Here is a 15,471-nt window from a genome sequence, read left to right on the forward strand (position 1 = left end):
CACACATGTATTATGAGCAAAAAACTGAAAATACTTTTCCTGAACCCTTTTTCTCCTAGTAATACCTCTTGAAGGTCATTTCATGCCAATATCGGTATATGTACTTCCGTCTCTGTAGTTGCTGTATTATATTTTACATCCTATGCCTCCACTATGTTTTAACTAGCTATTCTCCTAATCATGGTAGGCTGTTTCCTACAGTTTTTCAATTAGAAGTAAAGCTACACTGAACAACCGTTGCACAGGTAGGGAAGTCAGTCTAGTCTAGCTGTTCAAAGCACGGGTTTAGGACTTCAGTAGGCTTTCATTCAAGGCCAGATTTTCCAAACACTGTCTGTTATTTAAGAAAATAAAGGTGATAAGATCTACCTCACAGGGTCCTTGTAAAAATACACCGCCCCCCACCCCCCAAGGAGGGAATTATTCTCATAACTGACTCAATGAAGCCTTAGTCAAATTATTTCCTCATCACTAAAGCAGGGAGTAATAATAGATCCAGGGGTGCTCTGGGGACAAGCAATAACTAATTCACTTCAACCGCGCAGTCTACTACCTGGTACAAAGAGAACCCTTAGTGTACTACTGACTTCAATATTAAAATTGTCCATCTTTGTGCACTTGTAGGAGCGAAGCAGCAGGAACCCCCTACCTTTAACCCCGTGCTCCCTGGAGCCCAACTGTGCGCGCACGAGGCCACCCAGTGGCGACATGTTGACCGCCTCCCCCCTCCGGCGCCGCGCCCGGGGCCCTGCGGAGGGCGAACGCACGCGGGCGCACGCGGCCCGAGCGCAGGGCGACGCCGGGTCCGGCGGGGTGCAGCGGGGAGAGCCGGCGGCGCGAGGCGCGGGACCTCGTTGGCTGTTCCACAGCGCTCCCCGCCCCTCCCGCCCGCGCGTCTCCCCTCCTTCCCGCGCCCGCGCGGAGAGGCGGAGGCGCAGGCAGCGCTTGCTCGGCGCCGGCAGCAGCCACAGCAGCCTGGCGCGCGGTGGCGGCGGCTGTCGGGCGGGCGCCGTGGGCTCGGCTGGGAACAGCGCGGACCGGGACACTGCGGCGGCGGCTCGCGCGGGCGCGCACTGCTGCCCGGCGGGCCCGGGCTGTCGGTGGCTGGCAAGTTGGCGGGGCTAGCGCCTGGTCAGCTAGCTGCAGGGACCAGGTAGGTTCTGGCGTGCCCGGCTCCTCGCACCGGTCCGGTTACTGAAATGAGCCATCCGCTGGGGCAAACTTTCCTCACTGGCTTCATGGCTCCTCAGCCCCAAAGTTTGTTTGCGGAGAAATACACCTGAAGGGTCGAAAATAAAAGCTGCCTCTCCTAGCTGCTTTGCTTTAGGGGGGTTATTTTGCCTTTTCTCGGGGGAGGATTGATTTCCGGATAGGAAGACGCCGCATCCCTGGCAGGAGCGTGGCGAAAAGCGAGGTGGGTTCCCCTGGCTTATCCTTTACGGAGCGGTTTTGGCCAGTGAAAGTTGGGAGGAAAAGTTGTGAACCATGAGGGTGCAGAGGAAGAACCCCAGGTCCATGGTGCAGAGAGTGGAAATGGGAAACCTTTTTTTTTTTTTTTTGCCAGAACCCTCCTTCCTGGCTTCCAGCTCTGAGCAAGCCAGGGTGGAGGATGCTTCTATTAGCAATCAAGTTTTCCAGCTGCATTCTGTTTCCACTTTCAAATCTGCAGTCTTGGACGGAATCCTCCGTTGCGTTCATTTGCCAGGTTTTCTCTGATGGGCAGTAATCCAGTGTAATTGAGATTGGCCGCTCGTCTTTGGATGCTTCTCAGTTCTCTGAGGCGCCCTGCGAAGCTCACCAAGCAGGTATCAGAATATTTAGATCAGAAAACTAGGAAGTGCTAACCGGGCAGTCCAAGTCATAACACCTTGGGGGTTTTTTTTTGTTTGTTTTTTGTTTTTTGTTTTTTTTTTGGTTTGCTTGATGTGAACAGCTTCTGGGCTCTGCTTGTGCAAAGCTCCACGGCCCGCCAGTCCTATCCTTCCCTGTATCCTTCCCTGTATCGCATTTGTTTATTGATTTACAACACAGAGATGCGCCCAGAGGAATGATTTAATAACAAACGGTGCCCGCTATGGGAAGGAGAGCAAATCGCCGTTCTGAGCCTAAGGGAGGGACACAGACAGAGCTCTGGGAAAGGGGTGGCTAAATCTGTTCATCTCAAACCAAGATGTGGGGAAACGCAGCTAGAGAAAGCAACAGACAGGAGGTGTGTCATGTGCAGGAAGGAGGTCAGAAACCCCGGCTCATATGGTAACTAGCTAAATGCAGAAATAATTTAAAGATGATTAAGCAAGAATAACTGGGGGAAAAAAAGTAGGAAGACTGTGAGTGCTGTGGTCTTTATCTACCCCCACAGAGATGAATATCAGACCAGCTGAAAAAGAATTCTGATCTGTAAAGAGATTAAAAACAGGAATTAATCAGAACAATGAATCAGAGCCCTTCTGAGATTGAAAGGAGGAGTAATTGCTTTTGAAACAGCTATTATGTCTCAATATTGAAGTCAAACGTGTTACTTTTGCCTTGTTAGCTCTGTTTACTAACAGTAACAGGACTTTGGCTGCTGTAACCTGGCATCTGAGTTTGTGGTTTTAACCCTTTGTGGGTCAAGTTACTAGCGACGAAGTTGTCTGGGGTTAATATCCATATCCGTTTGAACAGTGCTTGCATAAATGCCTACTATGTGCCAATTACTGAGGGCAATAAGACAGGTTCTCCCAAGCATTGTTCATAAAATATGTCTGATAGGTTCAGCTTTCTTAATGGGGAAGACTGCAAATTATAAAATTAGGGGCTTCAGGGATTACTCATGTTTGAATGCATGCTTGTAATCAGTTGAGAGTCAACATGTAGTTTGAGGACCCCGGAAAGGATCCATATCCATCAGGAACATAGAGCAAATTGCTGCACATTTGTTTTTACATGAGTGGTGGGATTGAATACATATGCATGGGCCTCCTTTCTAAAGATGGGCTATCAGAGGCATTGAGTGGCTAATTGATTTGCAGCAGAATAGATTCAGGCACTGCCTGCCTCAGCAGACAATAACGTTCAGCCCCATGCCCTACTTGCTGTCTGGATGTCATTAATGTCAGCCTGAAGACATGAAGGCATTAAGTTCATTTCTACAGGAGAATGCTAACTTTTAAATATCTTTTACAACGCAACCAGATAGCCCAAGTGTTCCTTCAAATGGGAACAAAACATTTAATAGGACCAAAGTGCTGAGCAATTTCAACTCGAGCAAAAGATTAGCTGCGGACAACAAGCTGTGGCCTTTCCGTTGCTGATTTATGCTCAATTTTATCACTGTCACATTTCATATATGCCTAGTTATTACAAAATAATAACCTCTTCGCTCTGCTGGCAAGGTATGTCTTTCTCTTTTATAAGTTTCTAACTCCTTCTCATCCATTTAGTACACATTTTCCAGCTTTGTTTTTACTGCATAATTTAAGTGTCCAACTTGAAGTTCTCATTAACTCTTAATATGTTTTGTGCTGAAATAGTATATAGATATAATTGCCCCTTTCAAATGGCCAGATCTATATATAGCTCAGTGTATTGTTGCAATGCCATTAAACAGAGAAGCTCTATTTTCCAGTCACCAGTTAGTAAGTTGTTAGCAGTAAGGTAATGTTATCTTATGCATTAGGAGATACGCGGAGGGCAGGAGGATTTATTGATGCTGTGCATGTTTGCTTGCCATCTCTGATTTAATCATTACCAGTCCAACCTTAATAACCCTTCTGATCTTAGGGAGGTACTTTGTCTCCCTAAAGATGGGCATCTCTGAGGTGCTCCTATAATTTTATTAGTCACTTAGTGCTATTGGGCTATTCCTTTCTTACGCTTGATAATAAGCATTGGATAATACCCCTTTTTGCAAAGATGTTTGGCAGTAATTAGCATCCTGCAGCCACAGAATATTTTAAGATAGAACACTGCTTGAGATTGATGAGTTACAGATCTCAGTCTCAGATCTAATTTGTATAAAAAATTCAGAATTGAGTATCGGATCATGTGTGTGAAATGACTTTTGTGCCCACTCCCGCCAAGCGTTCTTTGCCCTTTAGTCCCTATCCCCATTGCAGCTCAATATGTCTCCTAAACACGATGGCATATTCCTTTTGAAAATTTGCTGCAGGATAAATGCACTTTCTCTTTGAAACTTTGTATGCCAAGTTTCAATCCACAGTACAGTTTTATTCCCCCCCCTTCTTATGTACATGTTATAAACAAGAAATAAGGCTTTGTAATAGAAGTGCTGGCAGAACTTTATTGCATCTCAAACAGCTCTGCTACTTGGAATGTAAATATTTGTAGAATCTTTACTGTGCAAGAAGCTGCCTTGCCAAAAAAAGTGAGAAGAAATGACTATTTTATTAAGTAGGATAAAATAATTCAGAAGGTATGCATATTCCTTATGGCAGACATATTGACATTTTAAGAATAGATTATGTATGTTATAGCAATTCCATAGCACTCTCTTAGGTGCCTTTAGAAATCAGACTATAAATTTTCTGTGTTCTAAAATAGAACAGATTTGTTTTTCTAAATCGTGACTCTGAATGCCTTGGAAATGTTAAGAGATGAGCTCTGTAATTCAAAAAGCACTTTGATTATATTGCTGATAAATGAGCCTGACAGTATACTATTTTTAATAGAATAAAGAATTATTGGGATCACAAAACTTGAAAAACTCTTATTTTGGGAACTAGTGCAACTCAGTTCTCATGTGTCCTTTTGATTATAACTCTAAAACATTTCTCCAGTTTGCCCACTTCCCTCCAGTCATATCATCCTACTCCAACTCACATCTTCTCTCCTGAGACAACTACACTGGCTTCCCTGCCTTCTTTCTTGATTCTTTCCCCAAATTCTTCTTGCACAGCTGTCAGGGCAGTATTTTTCTTTTTTCATTGTAAATTAAATTAGTACTCCTCTCCTCCAAGCACTTAGATGGCTTTCTGTGGTGTTCAGAGCTATTTGTCATAAGAGAGTCCTGTAGGATTCAAACACTACCAGTAAGAACTTACTATGCTAAGTCACTTCAGTCGTGTCCGACTCTGCGCAACCCCATAGACGGCAGCCCACCAGGCTCCCCCGTCCCTGGGATTCTCCAGACGAGAACACTGGAGTGGGTTGCCATTTCCTTCTCCTTCTAGGCTTTATTTTTTATGTCTGTGGTTTTGTTGACCTCTTTCCTGTAGGGCTCCATCTGTCCCATTGTCTGGTAGCTCTCTTTAGCCTTTACCCCCAAACACACAAACACATGAAGACACACACACACACTCTGAATATTTTGCCTGATGCTCATTCCTTAGGTCACAGTTCAAATACCAATTTCTCAGAGAGGGCTCTCTTTGATTTCCTTTCTTCTCTAAATTAGGGCACCTCTGTTCATATCCTCCATAACTTTCTGTTCATGTCCTTCTTATTGTAACTTGGAACTGTTTCCTCATCTGATACCTGTTGACTGTTCTGTGAGCCGTCTTGTGAACAGTTGTTGTTCAGTTGCTCAGTTGTGTCCAGCTCTCTGTGACGCCATGGACTGCAGCACGCCAGGCTTCCCTGTCCTTGACTATCTCCCGGAGCTTGCTCAAACTCATGTCCATTGAGTCGGTGATGCCATTCAACCATCTGGTCCTCTGTTGTCCCCTTCTCCTCCTGCCTTCAGTCTTTTCCAGCATCAGGGTCTTTTCCAATGAGCTGGGTCTTTTCAAATGAGTTGGCTCTTTGTATCAGGTGGCTAAAGTATTGGAGCCTCAGTATCAATCATTCCGATGAATATTCAGGCTTGATTTTCTTTAGGATTGACTGGTTTGATCTCCATGCATTCCAAGGGACTGTCAAGAGTCTTTGCTAGCACCCGAATTTGAAAGAATTGATTCTTTAGCACTCAGCCTTCTTTATGATCCAACACCCACATCCATGTGTGACTACTAGAAAAATCATAACTTTGTCTAGACAAGACATTTGTCTGCAAAGTAATGTCTCTGCTTTTTAATACGTGGTCTATGTTTGTCATAGCTTTTCTTCTAAGGAGCAAGAGTCTTTAATTTCATGGCTGCAGTCACCATCTGCAGTGATTTTGGAGCCCAAGAAAATAAAGACTGTTATTGTTTCCATTGTTAACCCATTTTTTGCCATGAAGTGATGGAACCAGATGCCATGATCTTAGTTTTCTGAAAGTTGAGTTTTAAGACAGCTTTTTCACTCTCCTCGTTCACTTTCAAGAGGCTCTTTAGATCCTCTTCACTTTCTGCCATAAGGGTGGTGTCATCTGCATATCTGAGGTTATTGATATTTCTCCCAGCAATCTTGATTCCAGCTTGTGCTTCATCCAGCCCAGCATTTCACATAATGTATTCTGCTTACAATTTAAATAAGCAGGGTGACAATATACAGCCTTAATGTACTCCTTTCCCAACTTTGAACCAGTCTGTTTTCACATATCTGGTTTTAACTTGCTTCTTGACCTGCATACAGACTTTTTAGGAGCAGGTACATTATTCCTATCTCTTTAAGAATTTTCCACAGTTATTGTTATCCACAGAGTTAAAGGCTTTCGTGTAGTCCATGAAGCTGCAGTAGATGTTTTTCTAGAATTCTCTTGCTTTTTCTGTGATCTGATGGATGTTGACAATTTGATCACTGGTTCCTCTGTCTTTTCTAAATTCAGCCTGTACATCTGGAAGTTATCAGTCCATGTACTGTTGAAGCATAGCTTAAAGGATTTTGAGCATTACTTGGCTAGCATGTGAAATAGGTGCAATTATGCGGTAGTGTGAACATTTTTTGGCATTGCTCTTCTTTGGGATTACAATGAAAGTTGAGCATTTCCAGTCCTGTGGCCACCTCTGAGTTTTCCAAATTTCCTGGCATATTGAGTGCAGCACTTTTACAGCATCATCTTTTAGAATTTGAAATAGCTCAGGTGGAATTCTCTAGGAGTCCGACAAGACTGAGCGACTTCACTTTCACTTTTCACTTTCATGCATTGAAGAAGGAAATGGCAACCCACTCCAGTGTTCTTGCCTGGAGAATCCCAGGGACGGGGGAGCCTGGTGGGCTGCCGTCTCTGGGGTCGCACAGAGTCGGACATGACTGAAGCGACTTAGCAGCAGCAGCAGCAGCAGCAGGTGGAATTCCGTCACCTCCACTAGCTTTGTTCGTAGTGATGCTTCCTAAGGCCCACTTAACTCCGTACTACAGGATCTCTGGTTCTAGATAAGTGATCACACCATCGTGTATATCCATGTCATTATGATCTTTCTTGTATAGTTCTTCCAAGTATGCTTGCCACCTCTTCTTAATCTCTTCTGTCCATACCATTTCTGTCCTTTATTGTGCCCATCTTTGCATAAACTATTATTCCCTTGGTATCTCAAATTTTCTTGAAGAGATATCTAGTCTTTCCCATTCTATTGTTTTCCTCTTTTTTTGCATTGTTTACTTAGGGAGGCTTTCTTATATCTCCTTGTTATTCTTTGGAACTCTGCATTCACAGGGGTATATCTTTCCTTTTCTCCTTTGCCTTTTGCTTTTTATTTTCTCAATTTTTTGTGAGACCTCCTCAGACAACCATTTTGTCTTTTTGCATTTCTTTTTCTTGGGGATGGTTTTGAACAGTGCCTCCAGTATGGTGTTATGAACCTCCATCCATAGTTCTTCAGGCACTCTGTCTATCAGATATAATCCCTTCACTCTGTTTGTCACTTCCACTGTATAATTGTAAGGGATTTGATTTAGATACCTGAATGGTCTAGTGGTTTTCCCTGCTTTCTTCAATTTAAATCTGAATTTTTCAATAAGTAGTTCATGATCGGAGCCACAGTCAGCTCTTGGTCTTTTTTTTTTTTCCTGACTGTATAGAGCTTCTCCATTTGGCTGCAAAGAATGTAATGAATCTGATTTCAGTACAGGCTTCCCTGATGGCTCAGATGGTAAAGAGTCCAACTTCGGTATTGACCATCTGATAATGTCCATATGTAGAGCCATCTCTTGTGTTGTTGGAGGAGGTTGTTTGCTATGACCAGTGTGTTCTCTTGGCAAAACTCTGTTAGCCTTTGTCCTGCTTCATTTTGTACTCCAAAGCCAAACTTGCCTGTTACTCCAGGTATCTCTTGATTTCTTACTTTTGCATTTCATTCACCTATGATGAAAAAGACACCTTTCTTTGATGTTAGTTCTAGAAGGTCTTGTAGGTCTTCATAGAACCATTCACCTTCAACTTCTTCAGCATTACTGGTTGGGGCATAGGCTTGGATTACTAATATGTTAAATGGTTTGCCTTGGAAATAATCAGAGATATTCTGTCATTTTTGAGATTGCACCCAAGCGCTGCATTTTGAACTCTTTTGTTGACTATGATGGCTACTCCATTTCTTCTAAGGGATTCTTGCCCATGGTAGTAGATATAATGGTCATCTGAATTAAATCTACCTGTTCCCATCCACTTTGGTTCACTGAGTCTGTCGATGTTCACTCTTGTCATCTGTTTGACCACTTTCAATTTACTTTGATTCATGGACCTAATGTTCCAGGTTCCTATGCAATATTGTTCTTTACAGCATCAGACTTTACTCCCACCACCAGACACATCCACCACTGGGTGGTGTTTTTGCTTTGGCTCCCTCTCTCCATTCCTTCTTGAGCTATTTCTCCACTCTTCTCCAGTAGCGTATCCGGCACCTACTGACCTTAGTTCATCTTTCAGTGTCCTATCTTTTTGCCTTTTCATACTGTTCATGGGGTTCTCAAGGCAAGAATGATGAAGTGGTTTGTCATTCCCTTCTCCAGGGTACCACATTTTGTCAGAACTCTACACCAAGATCTGTCCATCTTGAGAGGCCCTACATTGCATGGCTCATAGTTTCATTGAGTAAGACAGGGCTGCAATCTGTTTGATCAGTTTGGTCAAGCAGTTACCACATCTGTTTTCCTTGCTACTGCAAGGCAGCTCTTGTTATAGTACCTGGCTCACAGTGAGTTTGATGCACCATGCAGCTTGCTGTTGCTGTTCACTTTCTAAGTTGTATCTGACTCTTTGTGACCCCAAGGACTGTATAGCCCTCCAGGCTCCTCTGTCCATGGGATTTTCAAGGCAAGAATACTGGAATGGTTTGCCATTTTCCTCTCCTGGGGATCTTCCTGACCCAGGAACCGACCTCTGTCTCCTGCTTGGCTAGTAGATTCTTTGCCACCGAGCCACTAGGAAGCCCTGATCCCACCCATGAGAACTGTGCTTTGGGGGCATTGAGTTTGCAACATGTGACTGAGCACCCTTGTGACCAGGGCTTCCGTGAAGATTCTCCCTGTTCAGCAAAAGTCTGCAGCTGGCTTTCAGAGTATTCTCTCTGTGGCATTGTGCATAGTCTCTTAGATCTCCTGAATATCTACTACTTCAGACTTATTTTGTCAATATGGCAGTCATCCTTTTTCTTCTCAAGCTGGTTCAAATTTAGATGATGTATTTTTTCTTTGACTCTCATCGTGGTCCTCAAGGCATGTGGCACCAGAGGTCTTTGGCATCACCTTCTTCCTTTGTTCCTGCTGCTGCTGCTAAGTCGCTTCAGTCGTGTCTGACTCTGTGCGACCCCAGAGACGGCAGCCCACCAGGCAAGAACTCTCTAGGCAAGAACACTGGAGTGGGTTGCCATTGCCTTCTCCAATGCATGAAAGTGAAAAGTGAAAGTGAAGTCGCTCAGTCATTCCCGACTCTTAGTGACCGCATGGACTGCAGCCTACCAGGCTCCTCTGTCCATGGATTTTCCAGGCAAGAGTACTGGAGTGAGGTGCCATTGCCTTCTCTGTCCTTTGTTCCTGTAGGTAGTCAATTGCTTAAAAATACAAGAACTTTTATTCAGGTTATTATGCACCAGTGTAGTGTCCGAGGGCTTCCTTGGTGACTCAGGTAAAGAATCTGCCTGCGATGTGGGAGATCCAGGTTTGATCCCTGCATTGGGAAGATCCCCTGGAGAAGGCAATGGCTACCTACTCCAGTATTCTTGCCTGGATGATTCCATGGACAGAGAAGCCTGGTGGGCTATAGTCCATGGGGTTGCAAAGAATTGAACACAACTGAGTGACTAACACCTTCACTTTAGGGTCCAAGCACTTTATTTCTTGTACACATTTTACGTAAGTATGGCAGGTTAATAAACGATCTTCCTTCACTCCCTTTCTTGCTCCAGTCTTTCCAACCCATGGTGTTGTGTTAATGCATCTTGTGTCATTGGACACTCACTGCCTAGAGAAGAAGTGCCACTGATGCAGCCTGTCTACATGAGACTTCTTCCCCTGGTTTCCCCCACATGGAGCATTCCCACTACAGGCACCATCTTTCCTTACAATTCAGTGTGACACGACTTCAGGGTCTCTGCACCCAGGGGTTCCATCTCAAGCCCCTCATTCCCATTTCAGTTCATCTCTACCCTTAATTCACTGTTACCTCTGACAGGAAAGCTCTTTAGTTTCAATCCTACCATTTATCCAGCTATGCCTATCCATGTTTCTCCAAGAAGTCTTTCTTGTCCTCCCAGACTAGATTTGCCCCATGCTGTCTGCTCTTACCTGTGTTTTAAAATGTTCTTTAGAGATACAGTGGATTAAAGTTTAACACTATTCATTTTTTAACATCTGCCTTTCCTGATAGTCTGTGAGTAGAGTAGAACCCACGTATTAGGATTTTGGTAAGTATTTGTGGAAGGAAATAAAGATAGATTCTACTGTAGTTATATTAGGGTTTCTTTTTTTGAACTTAAAATTATTTTAGTGTATATGTAAAGATTTTATTTTACTTTACACAGGGTGACAAGCCATTCGTTGACAGACCTATACCCTAAAAGAAGCATAAGCTAAAGGTTGTCAGTATTATGGATTGGTCCTTGGTGTAATTGGTTCATTTTAGTACAAGGGGATAATTTGGAATTCTCAAATTTCATTTTTTATTAGAATAAAACATTCGGATAAGAAATAACTAAATGACTGTATCGCAAGAAATCAAAAGCATTTCTTCCTGAGCTATAAGTAATTGCTTATAAATGGATGAAAGCTTTATGAGCATTAAGCAGTCTCACCAGTTATCCTTCAAACAGAAAGCCCCTTTTATTGTGCTGAATATACTCTTTTTTCACTGCTTCCTAGTTAATGATCTTTCTAGAAACGTGGACTTTCCTTCTTGAAATAATGGAAATCCCTTGGCCCTTACAGGACTTTCAGAGTTACCTGTGGGAGTGAGTCTTGGTAACCTACATCTTAAAACTTTTTGTTTTGAAGTTATTATACTCATAGCAGGTTGCAGAGATAGTACAAAGAGTTCTGAATATCCTTCACCCATCTCCCCATGATGGTGACGTTGCCTGTAGCTGCAGTATGATACCAGAGCCAGTAAATCGATCCTAGTGCGTTACATTAACTAGACAACAGATCTTATTCTGGCGTCACTATTGTTTTAACCTGATTGCAAGAATGTGTACATACCTCTGTGCTCTTTTATGCCATATATAGGTTCATGAATCTAGATTTTTAATTTAAAGGACAACTATCCTGAGAGCTGCAGTTTCCATGTGAGCCTACACTGATGTAATATTTTTCAGGTATCTTTGAGGTGTCAAAAGTGCCACTTCTACAGACCTTTTTCTATGCAAATATTTGTCTTCTTAAATATCATGTGGTTCTTTACCTTGGAGTTGCCTGTATGTATATATTAAAAAAAAAGTTGCTATGAAAATGGAAATCTTGGCATTTTATAAACCAGGATATGACATTTGGGTGGTTCTCTGTGGTCATTGGTTTGGGAATCTGTGTTGACTTTCAGTACTACTTTTAACAAGCCCTGCAGGCAAACGTGTTTGTTTAATCAGAATTGGATGGCACTTTTATGCCACCAGGACGAAGACCCAGCTGAATGCGTTCTTGTATTTTCAAACCGAATCAGAGTCCATTTTTATTTCTTACATAGAAATAGTGACTCTTTAAAATAACTTAACACATTGCAGTAGACGGTAATGACCCTTTTCAGGCAATTAAAATCAACCGAACAGTATAGCTAGGGATCTAATCTTATGGCTGCTACTCACTGGGGCTGGCCGCCTCTGTGAATGTAAAGCAGCCGAAAGTTGCTGATTACCATTCCTTGTTACTAATTCTGATGAATATTCTGAGGCCTCTAGAATATAGATAAGGCTCAGTTGTACCCACGTTGGGTGCATGCAGCAGTCGACAGTACCTCCTTTACCCCCACCCGTTCCCTATACCTACAGAGGCATTCACATTTATATATTGGGCAGTTTGTCATTTTTCTCAACTATTCTCAGTGACTCTTTACTGGGACTTCTTTTATTTTTGACAAGCGAAACCAACTGAGTGCTGTGTATACCTGCTGAGCAGTTTGGAAACTTGAGTCTTGTGTGTCAAATATTTTCTTGCTCATATTCTCATGCCATTAAATAAAATGTTTCTCATATGCAATGGAAAGATAATACATGTTTATATTTAGTGCTAATTTACTGAATTGTTATTTCGCTAATATTAAGCAGTAATTGCCTCTGTGGGGTTGTTGTTGTAGTACTCATTAGAAATATTAGTTTTTAAAAATAACAAAAAGGTCTTAGTATATAGGTTTTGTTGTGTCATGAAGCAAACCATATATTCTGTAAAGGTTCTTATACAGGGAGGGCATACATATCTCCAAAGATGAGAAATACTAGATTTACAGGCATTATCTCTTTTTAATCTAATAGGATCATAATTGTCTGTTGCTGTAAATGTTTTTGCATTACAACTAGCTTGGGAATACCTTGTCATTTTTCCAGAAACTTCTTATGGGGTTTTCTTCCTGATTCTTGATTTACTTTTTTTTAAATTATTATTCCATCTGATTATTAATAATCTGATTATTTCTTTGTCATTCTTCACACCCACTTTGATTCATCTACTAAACACACCTTACCCAAGACATAGATTAGAATAGGGAATAGATTAATCCCAAATTATAAAGTCATAGGACTTCCCAGGTGGTACTAGTGGTAAAGAACTCGCCTGCCAATGCAGGGGACATAAGTGATGCAGGCTTGATCCTTGGGTCAGGAAGATCCCCTGGAGGAGGGCATGGCTACCCACTCTAGTATTCTTGCCTGGAGAATCCCATGGATAGAGGAGCCTGGTGGGCTGTAGTTCATAGGGTCGCATAGAATCGGACAGGACTGAAGCAACTTAGCACGTGTGCACGCATGCGCACACACACACACACACACACACACAACTTCACAGAGTAGGAAATGCATCCATTTTGTATGCGTTCAAGCAGAAGAGAATAAAATCTAATGATGGGAAGGCTTTTGCCGTTTTATATAGGGTTAAATGTCAGTGTTATTTAAAGTTAGTATCTTCTTCCTCCCTTCTTTTTCATCTCCCCTTCTCTTTATTTCCTTTTCTTAGTTTTATTTCTTGCTTTAGGGTCATATTTTTGAACTGACTCTTCTAGACTGACCCCTAGTAGATAAATTTTTTCAGTTGTCTGTAATTGAAAAAATTACATATGTTTTCAGGTGTCCCCCACCCCCCACCCCCAGGGTGGGGAAAGGAAAGTCTAAAATGTGTCTGTCAAGTTTGATTGTCAGAGAAAAATAACTTCAGAAAAAGATAAAGCACACATCAGCCCTGTGGGAGACTGTCTGCAAAGATGGCTGCAATAACACTGTCCTTGGTACTCGGCTCTTTCTTCCCTTTAAGCAATGAATCTATTACCCTTCCCTTTGGGCTAAGTTATGGTATTTGAGCAATAAAATGTAGATAAAGTGAAGTGTAGGTATGAATGTGAATGCTTATCCTCAATCTTAAGACACTGGGAGGTTCCATTCTTGCCATGAGTTGTTGTTTTAGTTGCTAAGTCACGTTCGACTCTTTGCGACCCATGGACTGTAGCCCGCCAGGCTCCTCTGTCCATGGGATTTCCCAGGCAAGAATACTGGAGTGGGTTGCCATTTCCTTCTTCCGGGGATCTTCCAGAACCAGGGATCGAACCTGTGTCTCCTGCATTGGCAGACGGATTCTTTATCACTGAGCCCCCTGGGAAGCCCATCTCTTCCTGAGACCACCACGTAAAAAGTCCAGGAAAGCCTTGTAACAATGAGTAGCCAGATAAAGGCAGAGCCAATAGCCAAAATTGGTAATCAGTCATGTGAGTGGTCAGTTAAGCCATTGGAAGATTAATATTACATGAATGACCCCAGGCATAATGGCAAACCAATTGCTCAGCTTAACTCAGGTCAAATGCCTAATAATCAGCAAATACATGTGGTTAAGTGATTCAGTTTGGGGGTAGTTTATGCAGCAATAACACACACATTCTAATTTTAAAAGCATATTATAAAAGATAGGTAAATGTTAAAAACAAAAACTGGTCACATTTTAAAAAACATGGGGTCTTATCTCTTTTTTGTTATTTTATAAATGTTTTTAGTCAGCTTTTCTTTTATAACTAACTATCTGAAAATCTCAAGGGTTTCTAACAATAGAGTGCCCTCCCCTCTGTTGCCTGTGAGCTGAGGGTCGGCTCTGGGACGGTCTGGCTCCCTTCCATTCTGTGGAGTGACGGTGCCTCTGCCCGAAGTTGCTTTCCATTTTGGAGTCCAGGTTGAAGGCCCAGTTGTAGTGGATACTGGGGTGCTGTCCCAAGGTCCACCTCTTCAGGGCCGATATATCTACCCACGTCTGCTCGGAAAACCAGCTATCAGTGGCCCTCAGCTTCCTCTCTCACCTAGGAATTTCCTCTTGTGTAGGGAGCTGTCTCAGCCAAGTTTATGCCTTTTCTTGGGTGGTGGCTCATACAGGTGACTGACTGATACAGGGACAACAAAACCTGGTCCCCTGGTTTTGGCACAACTCTGAAGGATCATCCCAACTCCAAAAGCCCGTTAGGACCAACTGACACCTCCATTGCAGCTACTGTACCAGTTCCCCTCTGGCTGTTCTTGCCTTTTTCCTTTTGTTACCTTCCTAATACCTCCCCCCCCCACCTTTTTTTCACAATCATTTCTCCGTTAAACCTTCTTCATCTCAGATTTTGTTCCTAGGGAATTCAAGTTAAGAAGGGTCCTTATTTCGGCTATATTCTCATGGAGGGGAATAGAAACCCAAGGGGCTTACCTGAACTGTGCAGTTGCTTTCGAAACTTTGGCTAGAACTGGTCATATATCAGGTTTTCTAGCATTTTGTTGGCCAGAAGCCACCATATGGCCAATAAAAAGATAAAGTAAATGTTTATAAATAATAGTAAATCTACCATAGTGTACTTCATGCACACAAAGTATGCTTTTAATCACATGTATACAAATTTTGCTCACTCCCTCTACAAAAACTATACCCCCAAAGTCTTATCTAATCATATCATCAGGCTAGAAGTCTAAGATTTTAGTAAAGTCTCAACATCTTATGAGACTAAACCAAACCCTTCCTAGC

At 42.6% G+C, this 15,471-nt stretch overlaps 1 protein-coding gene across 5 annotated transcripts in view; it reads left to right on the forward strand.

Moving 5' to 3' along the window:
* Positions 1-943: 943 nt before the first annotated feature.
* CNTN3 (contactin 3) overlaps positions 944-15,471 on the forward strand; it is a 391,647-nt gene continuing 377,119 nt past the window's right edge. For all 5 annotated transcript variants that reach the window (XM_055557267.1, XM_055557268.1, XM_055557264.1 and 2 more), the window contains exon 1: positions 944-1,153. The gene's annotated coding sequence lies outside the window, so the exon portion shown is untranslated. The remainder of the gene's footprint in view (positions 1,154-15,471) is intronic.

This window comes from Bubalus kerabau, chromosome 20 (genome assembly GCF_029407905.1).
Source record: "Bubalus kerabau isolate K-KA32 ecotype Philippines breed swamp buffalo chromosome 20, PCC_UOA_SB_1v2, whole genome shotgun sequence".
In the NCBI taxonomy this organism is placed as follows: Eukaryota; Metazoa; Chordata; class Mammalia; order Artiodactyla; family Bovidae; genus Bubalus; species Bubalus kerabau.